Raw genomic sequence first — 11,654 nt, 5'->3', positions numbered from 1 at the left:
CAGACCTTACATTAAGAAGCTTCTTGGTGGTATACCTGTCTCGGTCACTATGTCCCCATATCAGGACAAACACGGCGTAGAGACGTGTGAAGCCCGCATGGACCAGTTTATGACAGATTCACCAGCTTAAGCTCTGCTTTCTGTTGCAGCCTGTCTACATTAAGGGCTTATGCTGGTACTTGTGGTTATGCTTCTGTTTCTCTTAACGTACACAGAGCCTGATCTAAACTGGAAAATTCTTAGCTGCTTATTTCCATTCTTAATGCTTTGGAGAGAACTCTGGGAATGGGAGCTGCGCCCACTGGGAAGCCTGCCAAAACACTCTTCCAAAGCTCTGGATGTAACATGAAAAAACAAGTTAAGATTCAACATCTTTTGACTATAAAACAGCTGGAAAAATAGGGATATTCTGTCAATAGCTCAGGTCACTTGTACAGTGTACTACAGAAACCTGTACAATCATCAGAAAAGTCAGTATATTTGAGTAGGACTAATTAGTGGAAACAGAAAAAGGAAACAACAGGTTTCTTTAATAATGTCTTCATTAATTCTCATTAATGACAAGAATTGAGGGGAGAGTGAAGGCTATGGTAAATCTCCCCTAACCCTTTCAGAAGTTACTCATTTTGCTAATAAGAGCAAAAAAGGGATATGTTTAAAAGATGATCTTTTTACGTGTGACAGAAGCAGAAAGAGACTGACTATGCACTAACTTGCATCTCTCTTCTACTACGACCATAATTCACTTTGCTATTGTAGAGTGACTAATAGCACTGGGCTTATCTTTCCAATAGTATTTTCCAGCATGGTTCATAAACCTGAGTAATTTCCACAATACCACTGACATCTATTTGTGCCTGTATTTTATGGGCAAGAAACCCAGGGAACACAGCAATTCCAAGCATTATCCAAAGTTTCACAGGATGAAAATGATATTGTAAAGAGAACCAAAGCCCTCATCAAAATATTGCTACAGAAAGAAAACTCCTGAGTTTTCACAAACCACGATGTTTTGAAGGAGAAAGGAAAATATATTTTAAACATAGGAGAAGACTGAATGAAAAAGGAGAAAGCAGGCATAAAGAAAGACAGGCCTATATTCTGAACAGAGGCAAGCAGACTTAGTGTTTAAATTCCTGAATAGAAAGAGTCCTCTCATGAGGCCAAGTATCTTGGCAGCTTTGCCAGTGATGGGACTCCAAAAGCACATCATCACATACAAGTTCCCAACAGCGTCCTTGGAATTCAGCCAAGAAAACAAACCTTGTAACTCCATGTTGAACATCTGCATCACAAATTGGATGTTGAAACCCCAAAGCAAGTGAATGGGGCACAAAGTGCTTAGGAAATGAACGCTCCCATCTGTTCAGGTTCAGTAACAATGGGTCATCCTGGAAGAAATCAAAATACAGATTGGCTTCATAGTGCAACAGTTCAGAATTGTTGCAAGTTTTCACAAGCTAAGGTTGTATTGTCTTTGTGGCAAGATATGTGCAGGAAGGAAATTCAGCATTTTTTAATCTGGTTATCTAAAATCACATCTAATGCTTTCCCTTATCATTAATATTTTGCTTCAAAGCCCAGGACTGGCAGGCAGGGCCCTGGGGAGCGTTTCTGGGCTGGGCTGCCCTCTGCCGGGACTCGCCCCAGAGCTGTTCACAACTGGGCATGGAGATCGGCAGGACCACTGCGGACAAGGGACCAGTGGACACAGATAGGGGATACACAGGAGCGTGGCTTTCTACAAATTTGCTTTGAACTCATGTGGGTTTAGATACCTTCCTTCAATTTCTGGTATGAATCCATGGAATCCTGTTAAATTACAACCCAGATTAATTTGACCCCTCAAGTCTTCATGGGAAGTTTTTGATTCTAGCTTGTTTTTGAGTTTCCTGACCAAAACAGAAGCTTAGCTGATCCTGCCAGGCTTCTTCAGTGTCATATGGAAACTGTGAAATGGTGAAGTTATTTAGCTTTTATAGGAAGCCACAAATGACACCAGGGACATAAAGAAGATTCCCCCATCAGCCTGGGTTGAGTAATTGTGCATAACCAGAAGCTGGGCAAGTTTCATGGAGTTTGAAGTGTTAGTGTGAAAATACATCTCTGACTATATGTAGGTACTTTGTGCAGAAAATAAACACGTGCTGCCTTTTCAGTCACTATGTACAAAGAGATTCATCCCAGGAATTGAAAACTCTCGGCCACAAATATATTTCCAGGCTCCTCTTGTCAATGGTACTACACGCCTTTACAAGAGTCCTTGTACCCTGTCCTAAATTTCACCAAGCTAATGCTTTTTCTTGGCCGCTTTGAAAGCTCTTATCTGACAGCAAACACTGAACTCTGGGGATTAACTCTGTGTTTATCACCCAAGATGGTTTTCCTCAAACCACTGTTGAACATGGCATGAAGGATGTGTGGTGAAAGTGTAGTGAAAATTGGGACCAAAACAGACCTCCTGACTTCCAGTTCAGTTTTATAACTGTATCTCTGGATCCCCCTCCTTGCAGCAAAAGCAACTGCAAACGTTACTTAAAACAAGTACTTAATACATGCTGTTCAAACCTATCCCAACTAACTGGGGCTAGAAACAAAACACCTTTTAATATTGCATAAACTGGTGCCTCCAAACTTTTGGAATTACACTAATGGTGGAAACTAATACCTATTTCTACCTAGTTGTCAGAGCCTGGGGCTGAATATTCTCTAGGATCTTACAGCAGTAGGCTTTTATGGAAAATTTTATGATTTGGGAAGTGAAAATGACATTTTTATGGCATATTGCTTTTTATAAATAATGAAGGAAAACTGGCTAATCAGACTCTCGCAGAGACAGACAATGCAGGCACGTAGTGAGTGCGAGGCTTCAGTTACAGCTGCAGTTTATGCCCAGTATGTCACCAACACTAGCGTTTATGTCTATATATTGTAAATCACATTTCAGCAGGTATAAACTGGCATAGTGAAATGTGAATCTCCTTGTGTGTGGATGTGCGAGATGTTTATAAAATATTTTCTCTTTGGAAAAATTTTCACATTTACTTTTTGTGACTCAGTTAAAGAAATACTGTGTCTACAAATCTAGATATCAAGTATAAAAAGTATATCTCCTCCAAAATAATTGCAACAACGCTGATTTGCATTAGCTGAGGATGTGCTCCATGTCCTCGCAGTATAAACTGCGGAGAACATATAATAGCCAGTGGAAAGAATGCACTGTTGAGGTTACTCTTGTAAAGCCAAATTAGACAGTGCAAGTCCATGACGGGGCTCCTTGAAACCAGCTTGCAGTGCACTAAACCCAGACTCTGAACCTCTCTCTGTTTCTTTTGGAGTACTTTTAACCGGCGGCAGTGGGGCTGCTGTCATTAAGAGAAAATCGATTTTCCATTGTAAACCCCAGTTTTTGTGGTTTAATATCTCAGCTGATTCAAAGTGCATCAAATAAAACTTTTTGCTTGCTTTACTTGCAAAAGAAATTACCATTTTAGTTGTCATGTAGCAAATAAATAAAGGAAATATAGTCTGAACCGCAGCACCTTAGGAATAATCTGCATTTCATGACTTCTAGCTATGAACATAGGTAAATACAACTATTTTATGAATAACCACCTGTGCGTGACAAATATTTATTGGGTTAGAAAAGAAAGGGTTGAATATAGCAATCTTACTCAAGATTTCTCTGCTATTGTTTTCTAAACCTGAATGTTCTTTTTATGACAGTTGTGGCGTTTAATTCAGTTTAGTATTTTCCAGGAAATCAGTTGCTGCTTAAACATGCATCCAAATTCCAAGTTCATTCAGAACTTGAAAAGCAAAATTTAACACAAGGAATGGAATTTTGTAATGACCCAGCAATTGGCAAAACCAAACTCTCAGTTCCCAGGAGAATGAAAGAGCCAAACCCAGATATTTCTCCTAATTAGAGGTGAAAACATTATTAAATATCTTAAAAATTGAAAGCATATGTAACTCCTATAAGGTGGTTTTTTACTGGAAAATAATTGATGGCCATGCCAAATTTCAGTGTGTTCTGATGTAAGAATTCAGCAGGAGATTAAGAACACATTTTGCTAGGAGACATGCATAAACATTAACATTTACATAGACTGAAAATAAGCCTCTGTAGGTAGGGTCAAGTGAGACAACTCATGATGGATGAACACCAAATTGGCAGCCCTCAGAGAGGGTGATTTTTTTAAATTACAAAATGATATTAACTCAAAAGAAAAAAAGGATTTCGTTAGTATGTTTTCACTCATCTCTTCCATAACCCTACTATAAATGAATCTACTGACCCCTGTCAGTAGATTCCACAACTCTTTGTTTGTGGAAATAGGAGTTTAAAAAAGATTTTTGAACTTGGAAGAAATCTTACTAAGGATTCAATTCTAAGATTTTGTATTGCTCCACCCAATGCAGGATCCCACCTGCTGACTCAGAAGAGTGGCTGTGCCTATATTGAACATTTTCATCACTGTACAAAGATAGAAAATAATTTTGGTGTGATATTCTGGCCTTACGTTGCCCAAATACACTGATCAAACATCTCAGTGTGATGAAGTGAATATTTTTCCTCTTCCAGATGATTTCAGATTCTGAGTGTACCATCATAACAAAATAAAAATTACGTGGTAACTTGGACTTGCATCCTACTAGCTCATGTAAGCAATTTTCTCTTTCACCTGGTATTTAATATGATATGTTTTCAGGTCAGCCAACAAAGAATTATGACAGTCACTTAAAGGTATTGAGGTATTAAAAAGCACGAAATTAACCTGCTGCAGGGATTTAGCATTCCTCTTCTAAAACTGTAGGGTATTCCTAATTCAAAAAAAATTTTGACAGAGCACCTGTCTGGCTAATGCTACTTAGAGCTTGTGGCATATCCTGAAAGATTATATATATGGATTATATACATGGAATAATTTCTGCACTGCTAGTAAAGCAGTGGCCAGAGAATGGCACCAGTTGGCTCTCTTCCTAAATTAGTCCCAATAGTTACACCCAGCACAGCGGCTTTCATGACCAGACCAAAAGAGTGCGAGTTTCACGTGTCACTCTGCATAACAGGGTGGAATTTGGTCTATTCAAGTCACTTATTAGCTTGGATCAATTCGATTAATTTCTGATTGCAATGAAGAGAGAAATCAGCTCATTTTGTGACATTTGGATATCTAAAAAAAAAAAAAAAAAATCAGTAAAATACAAATGGAAGCTTACAGAAATACATTTTTTTTAAAAAAAGAACTAAAAGGCTTACAGAGTGTTAACCCTTAGAATTGTTGTTATCTCAGGAATTCAACCAATTCAGGTCTTACATATCTGCCAAGAGTATTCAGGGAGAATCACATCAGAATGGCATCTGGTGAATTTTCTTATTCAAAGGCTGATCTGGGAAATATATTAAAAAGGAATAAAAGTATAATGACCAAACTCATTTAGTTGACTTTAGTGGGTGCTGCTTTCAGATATTACCTGTGCATATCACTAGGAGCAACTCTGAAGTTCACTTCAGAGGCTAGTCTGACTGTGTTGCGCTATTATGTCAATAAATGACAATAAAAATCCTGTTTTTTTTCAATGGCCCTTGGCATCTTGCCAGAATTGACAGGCAAGGCCAGTCATCTCTGTTCTAGAAGATGTGAGAATAAATTTGGACTAAAGTACACAGCTTTCTGGGCAAGTGCATTAATAGGTAGGCAGTCCAGTAATCCCACATACAGAGGCTGGCTGGCCTTTGGGTAGACTACAAAAGTGTAGCAGTCGAATGCATGTTTTTCTGGAACCACTAAAGCTATTAGCCGGTGATTCAAAGCCTGGAACATTTGGAGACTTGCACACCATGTATATAAACAACCAAGGAATAGAAAAACACTGTGTACAATTCAGATATAAAAGGACCTTTCTGATGTCCAGAATCCCCAGTAAGCATGGAAGTACAGAGTGTGTTTTGAAATAATTTCCATTTCATAATACAGATGAGTCATCTAAGCAGTGATTATTCCAAGAATTTCCATTTTTGCTGGGATTAATCCTGTGAATTGCTTAGTACCTCAGAACTCTCCGACTACAAGTCACTGAGGTTAGCATGGCAGTAGATTCTAAAAATCAGTCTCCTGTCATTTCCATCTCTCCAGTCTTACTGACTAGATCCAATGGAAATCTGCCAACCTAATTTACATGTGTGAAACAGATGAAGACATAGATGTACCTTTCCCCCACGTGTTTTTCATGTGAAAGTCATGCTATGCCACATGAGGAAGGTAGATCTTCCTACATTGGTATATATACACATATACACACACCTCCGTACGACACATGGCTAAATATGTGTAAAAATACACACATATAAAATACATATACTTAAAATATTTTAATGATCTCAGTGTTATACTGGAGAGATAACACTGGATAGAAACAGAGACACAACAAATAAGATTAAAGACATTTTTTAAATTAATGACTGCCAATTTGATGCGGAAGTGCAGCATTTTTATACGTATTTTTTAAATTAGGTTCCTAGGTCTTCAGGAGCAATACAGCCTTTTTGCAGTCTGTCTCACTAAAAATCAATAGAGCTTAAATTTCACAAGTCACCTGTGAAAATAAGACATGTTCCTTGTCATTTAAAGTTTTTAAAGTGTAATTTGTAGATTCTAAAATCAGTCTCCTGTCATTTCCATCTTCTCCAGTCTTACTGACTAGATCCAATGGAAATCTGCCAACCTAATTTACATGTGTGAAACAGATGAAGACATAGATGTACCTTTCCCCCACGTGTTTTTCATGTGAAAGTCATGCTATGCCACATGAGGAAGGTAGATCTTCCTACATTGGTATATATACACATATACACACACCTCCGTACGACACATGGCTAAATATGTGTAAAAATACACACATATAAAATACATATACTTAAAATATTTTAATGATCTCAGTGTTATACTGGAGAGATAACACTGGATAGAAACAGAGACACAACAAATAAGATTAAAGACATTTTTTAAATTAATGACTGCCAATTTGATGCGGAAGTGCAGCATTTTTATACGTATTTTTTAAATTAGGTTCCTAGGTCTTCAGGAGCAATACAGCCTTTTTGCAGTCTGTCTCACTAAAAATCAATAGAGCTTAAATTTCACAAGTCACCTGTGAAAATAAGACATGTTCCTTGTCATTTAAAGTTTTTAAAGTGTAATTTAAATTTCAAAAATTACACTTTTGAATAAGCTAACAGGACCCAAGGTTTGTTTTACACAACCCATGAAGACCATATCTGTCTTTGTGATTTCATCTATTTTAGGACTATTTGATAAAGTCAACATTCTTTCAGATGTCTTTGTTTTGCCATTAGCAGTTAACAGGAAAATGTATTTTGGTGCCTGATCTTAAAATACTACTTGACACTCATTTGAGCCTCTTGACACAGAGACGAAACAGCAGAACATGTTTGTTTTGCTTATGTAGCCATCTCCTTTGTTGTATTCTCTTTCTTTTCTCTCTGGAGTCACTGCGGTCTGATAAACTCGCATTGAATGCCAGGATACTTCAGTCAACGTTCCAGTTCTGCAACTGGCCTTGTCTATAGCCTTGAGAAAGTCATTTGACTGCTCTAGGTAATACAGTTTCCTCATCTATAATTCACTGCTTTGAGTCCATAAAATGAATCTACTGCAAGTTCTTTTTAGTATTTTTTTTTTTGTTCTGGTTTTGTATTTCTAAGTACTATATGCATCACAGTACTGACAATTCTTTTTCGGTCTGTGTAAAGCCCTTTGAGATTTACAGATGTTGGCAAAAACACACATTCCAACATTAGAATATTTTAGGGTTTTTTTCATGTCAAATGTTGCTTAACGCAAAAAAATATCCAACCCTTCTGTGTAGAAGACAGAGCGATAAAACACTGTCCTTTTATGCAGTGTTGTACTGTGTACTAGTTTGATATTCAGCATATACAATATTCAGGGTGCTCTAGAGTGTCAGCTGGAGAAGGCAAAGAAGATCCTTGAACCCTTAAAGTTGCGACAAAAACCATCAACAGCCTTGTGGGATGATTTCTTCCCACCAGTCTTAGGAAATTCTCCCATGCAATGCAGAACTGGCCCTGCTATACGTACATTGATTAAGGTTAAGGGATACGGCTATAACAGAGTTATTTCCCTGGAAATTAATTACTTATAACCCATACATATTAAATATTATTTCTTACATTGTTCTTCTAGATGTTAACTATGACTTACCTTATATGGATCTGATTGACCCGAATGAAGAAAATTCTTGTTCATACCCTTGGCTATAATTCTTTCAGTCTCCTTGCTCTTGGTTTCATCTGGTTTTATCTAGCACACAGTGTGAATACAAAATTGGTAAGCAGATTGATACACGTCTCGTAAACACTAGTAACCAAAAGCCAGAGCAAAGGTATATTAATGATATAGGCAGATTTTAAATTAAAGCCCTTAAAGGCCATCTTAGCTACGCCATGCAATAAGAATGGGAATTATTTTAACTAACAGATATTTTAGTACTGTGACCCATGGCTATGACATCTGAATATAATTCGATCTTTTTTATACAATGACATCATTGTGCTTTAAAGAAATCTTCAGGTTCCACCTTAGCAGGGACAGTTGAGTCAGTATCTCTGCGTTTATAATCAGATGCGAGAAACAGGAGTTTATGAGAAGATGTATCACTCTTGAGGGATAATTAGGTCTCATAATACACAGTTACCCTCACAACAATATTGTACAGTTTAGAAGTGGACTGCCTGGACAACCTCACTAAGCATTTAAGTGTACTTCTCTCTGTAATTTGAGTTTATATCCAGTTATTATTGGATACAGTGTTATCTTCTTATGCTTCTTCGAAAAGTTTGGAGGATTAAAAAAAAAAAGTACTCACAGAGCCAAAATTAAAAATTGCATCATCTGTGACTATCTTCTTTCCACATATTAAACACTCTGGATCAAGGATATTCCTAAGAGAGAGGGAAAACAGTAATTTTAAAGTTCTTGGACGTGCTGCTTTTGGGCAACTATTCAATAAAAATAAAAATGTGTGCAACTGTACTTTGTATCAAACTCTCTTCTCAGTTTTACTGGGAACCAAGCTGATTTGTGCCAGGAGTTGTGAGAAGGAAATTTGGCCCCTCATCTGCCACTTTCCTGGAGGCAAGGCAAGCTTTTTAACTGTCAAATTCAGTCATCAAATATCAAAGTAACATTTGTTGTAAATCTACATAAGTCACAGTAGACATTGATTCAGTCTACTGTGTCTTAAAATACAAATAATGAATAGCACGCATATTATTTAGGACTTTTTTTTTTAAAAAAAAACAAGAAAGTGGAGCATAAAAATAGCATCAGTTAGCATCTGGAATGGAAAGGAATTTAAAAAAAAAGAGTACAAAAGGAAAACCTAGGGAATAAAATAGTTTCTTTCACAGAGAGCGTATGAAGTGGCTGCATATATTTACAAAGCTGTACAAACATAACTTTATACCAGCAGGCAAAGATTATCCATACTAGCAGAAGAGCAACACTCTCTTCACACCTGTTTAACCTCCAGCTCCTCCACCAGGACTGAGCATAAAGTGGCCACTGCAATACAGAATAGCCACTAGCCGTAAGGTTAGAGCCCCTTCAACAATGTGAGTTTTACAAATATTGCATAAACATACCATCTAGGCACAGTACAGGTTTTTTTGCAGTGAGTAATGAATACGAAACAATGATATTAAATATTTTCAGTATGATAGAATTACCTTAATAACCAGATGACACAGGACATACAGTAACTGTGCCCACATGGCATCTGTGCTGGATTCTGCAGAAACATTTTGCATAGAGGACAAATGTATATGGAAGAAGCATTATTTGTGTACTTTTCCATAGGTTCTTCAGAAGCACGTGAGCTACTCATGGCTTATGCACTGATGCTTGACACCAGATCTTCCAAACACAGAGGTGCTGTAGTATGTTCTCTTACGAAGAGAAACTGAAAACTTTATTCTAAAGCCATTGCTGGTTTTTGCTGTTATACTTGTAGCTAAACTGCAGATGTTAAGATAATCCTGAAGAAAAAAAAAAAAAAGAAAAAGATTTAGCATTGGGCATACACTAAAATAAACTGCCAGTCAATCAACATGCACTAGTAGCATACTTAAATGCAGATCAAAAATTTAAGGACTGCAGTAAGAATTTACCTAACCAAACCAATGAGAAGCCTGGAAAAATAACGACTTGTTTATTCCCAAACTGTACAAATTTGAATTGTGAAGACAAGAAGCAAATTAAGAGGAAAGACGAAAAAAGCAATAATTGGTATTCTCTAATAGGCATCATTCCATACGTTGCCCTAAAAATAGAGCCTCAGGGGAGCTGCCTCAGAAATCTTGTTCTGGTAAATCCTCCTCCAGTGCTACAGATTTACAGGAGTAGAGATTTCAAGACAGAAGAGACAGGCTGAAGGAGTGTAAGAGTGAAAAGACAGCATTGCAAACCAAAGACTACTATGGTTAGCTCTTATGAATTTAGAAACAGGTTGCCCTTCTATGGTTGTAGATTTTGTTTTATTGTTTTTCATTTCCCTAATTTCTGTTCCTCATATCTATTTCATACAGGTTTTATTAGTTTACATGTTGTTTCTCTGGGCTGCTACTGCACATATTTTGCTACCGATACTTTTTAGCATTGCAAGATTTCTTCATGCAAAGGAATTACATTAAGCATCCCTACTTGTGCTTCTAGATCAATGTCTTTTACTGCAAGACTAACAATTTTGAGAAACTCACAATGTCATTATCAGCACAATGTACACAGTGGTAAGAAGCTTTTGAAGTGAGCTGACCGATAAAATTAAACCACCGAGTAACCTAGTCTGCTGAAATATCATCGTGTCTATGCTAAAAATCACAAACTCCAGGAAATTCTAAAATGAAAATGTCTTCTGTTTCATATAACATGTTTTAACTTGTAGCTTATGCGTCACTCACTACATGCTACCAGGTACGTGACACACTTGCCAGAAAACGCCCAGGTTAATTCAAGAAAAGGAGGACTTTGTTAGGCTCAATTTCCTTATTTCTGTGGGTTTAAGCTGCATTTAGACTACATTATCTCTGTAAAAGGCAGGAAGCAGCACCGAAGTACATTTCCCATTCTGAGTTCTCAAATATCACATTTCTCCATGAGCAGAAATGGGGTAATTATGCGATTCTTAAAGCGAGTACTGCACCCTGACCTCTTGGTTGTATCGTTGCTTGCAGCCTCTCTTATGCTCAGAACTCTAGACCGATCAGAAAAGACTTTGCATCCTCTGACCATACTTTATCACACAGTCCTGACTATGATAGCCTCCCTGGTAAATCTAAAATTTGTCCAAGAATCTCAGAGATTGCGGGGTGGTTACTGTCTTGCAGTAGAATTTTTTTGACAAATAATTTGGGTGACATGAAGAAAAAAAAAGTTGCCAGCAGATATGAAATTAATATTATGGCACTACACATGAAAATACGTATTTTTTCCATCCACTAGGAAATGAGCACAGCATTTTCAGTAGCTGAACTTTTGAAAAATGTCTTTTAAAATTGTTCTTTTTTTTTTTGGGGGGGGGGGGGGGGGGGGGGGGGGAAAAATACA

Source organism: Aptenodytes forsteri, unplaced genomic scaffold, assembly GCF_000699145.1.
Source record: "Aptenodytes forsteri isolate BGI_AS27 unplaced genomic scaffold, ASM69914v1 Scaffold68, whole genome shotgun sequence".
NCBI classification, from domain to species: domain Eukaryota; kingdom Metazoa; phylum Chordata; class Aves; order Sphenisciformes; family Spheniscidae; genus Aptenodytes; species Aptenodytes forsteri.
This window is presented reverse-complemented; position numbering follows the sequence as displayed.